Source organism: Neovison vison, chromosome 7 (assembly GCF_020171115.1).
Source record: "Neovison vison isolate M4711 chromosome 7, ASM_NN_V1, whole genome shotgun sequence".
NCBI lineage: Eukaryota > Metazoa > Chordata > Mammalia > Carnivora > Mustelidae > Neogale > Neogale vison.
Window position 1 is genome coordinate 192042738 of NC_058097.1, and position 2389 is coordinate 192045126.

The window sequence follows — 2389 nt, forward strand, 5'->3', positions numbered from 1 at the left end:
CTTTTCACTCTATTGATTGTGGCCTTTGATGAATAGAAATTTTTAACTTTGATCTTATTCAACTTTTTCATTTATTTCTCCTGTAAGCTTTTTTGTGTGTCATATTCAGGAAAATGTCTTGAAACTTTTTTCATTTTTATTTTTGTCTAAATATTTTAGAGTTTTAGCTCTTATACTTAGGTTTTTGATCCATTTTGCGTTTATTTTGCATATGGTGTAAGTTAAGACCCACCTTTATTCTTTTGTACATGAATCTTTTTTTCTGAACTATTTGTTGAAAAACTATTCTTTTTCTATTGCATAATGTTGAAACCCTTGTAGATAGTCAGGTGACCATACAGGTGATGTTGTGTTTCTGGGCTCTCCATCGTATTCCATTTGTCTGTGTACCTGTCTTAAAGCTATTAATACACTGTTTTCATTACTGTAGCATTATGATAAGCTTTAAATTCAGGATATGTGAGACCCACAACTTTTTCTTTTCAATATATTTTTTTCCTTTCTTTTTACTAAAGATCCCTTGAGATTCCATATGGAAGTATCAGCTGATTTTACTAGATCCTCAAAAATTGCCATTGGATTTTTGATATGGGTTTTATTTAAAGTGTATTGTTTCAGATATCATTGTCTTCTACACAATATTGTGTCTCCTGATCCATGAAAATTTTTAATCAGTCTATAAGTTCAAAATTAAAGTCATCCAGAAAAAGCTTATAGTCACAACCCAAAACAATAGTTGAACAAATATTTGAGCATGTTGTGATCAAGTCATGTTAACACATAAAATTAACCAGTCCAAGTTCATTGTTTATCCATTATCAGCTAGACACAACTCCTTAAACCATACTTAATCTCTAGATTAAATAAATAAATAAATAAACAAATAAAAATAAAACACAAGGTCATAATTCCACCTAATGTCATAGTCCTGCATACAACTGAAAATGCTATAAAAGTTCCAGAGGAAAAGAAGGTAAAATATTGGGTGATATTTACTTTCTCCTTGATATTCAGTAAGACAAATACTACAATGGCAAATAATTTTAAAATGCTATGACAGAAATTCAATATATCTTCAGTTTCATGATAAGGTAATAAAAAAACAAAGATTTTGTTATATATATATATTCACACACACAAACACATTCATAATATAAGGAGTAAATACAATAATTAGTTTTCATTTTTGTAACAGTCACATGATTAATTCATAATTATTTTCTTTTGTTACTCATTCTATATTCAGTGTGCCTTCAACAAGCACCAGAATTGATCATGCTTCTTTAGCTGATGGGGTGACACAAAACTTCATTACTGAAGGGTCTGGGTCATTAATAGTTCTGCCTATTTTGGGTTGTTGTAATTTTCCATTCTCCATAATCACAGAATGTGGTGATAGTAAGTGTGGTCCTATTGGATCTCCTATTTTCTAGATATAATAGGAGAAGTGGAGAAGTAGTCCAATTCCCCTTTGGTTGCCAAAATCAATCACCCCAGCTAGCACAGCAACCTTCTTCTATGCCTATTGATTTAAATGCATGAGCTACCCAAAGTGGTCAAGCAGCAGTCTTAACGTTCTGTTCAATTGAAAATTTTTGTGTCCTCTCCTAGAAGCATTTGTGCCTTTGGAATGAAGACCTTGAAGGAAGAAAAGCACAAGTAAATGGTAACAGGAAGCATGAATTTTGCTAGTGGGTAACTAAGGTTAACTAGAGGCATATTGCCTCTCCCATTTCTATCTTTTGATTACAGGACTTCACTATGGGATGAACAGCAATATGGCATTTCTATCCTTTGATTATAAGACAATGCTAGCAGCAATATGGCATGGATGCTTGTTCAGAGAATATTTGACCTTTCAGACAACTGAAGACCCTTGCTCCAAACTTGGTAGGTTTTGCTACCTACCTCGTATTATAACTAATTCTGCAGAAGGTCTTTCCACAATTTTATGAGAGTAATTTCTTCACCAGGGTGATAAATATACTAAGACAAATGAATTCCATAAGCATGGGTCCATTGTAACAGTTTGTTTACTGTGAAGAGAGATTATTGATCAGAATCAATGTTGTGTAAAATGCTATGATTTGGGGTAAAAAGAAAAAAAAAAATAAAAAAAAAAATCTAAGCCCTTGGCTGTAGTTTTGTCAGCAGTATTGCACACAGGGAATGCAAATCTGTATCCAAAGGAAATGTCTTCAGCTTTCCAAACAAAATACTGCCCTTCCATGATGGAAACATTCCAATGTAATCAACCTGCACCCAAGCTGATCATGCCAAGGAATGCTGCCATATTGGGGACTTCAGGTTGCATCTTCTGAGTTGGCACTTGGCAGTGGTCATGTCCATGATAGCTGTAGTGGGTGGAAGTCATACTGTTGGGCTCATG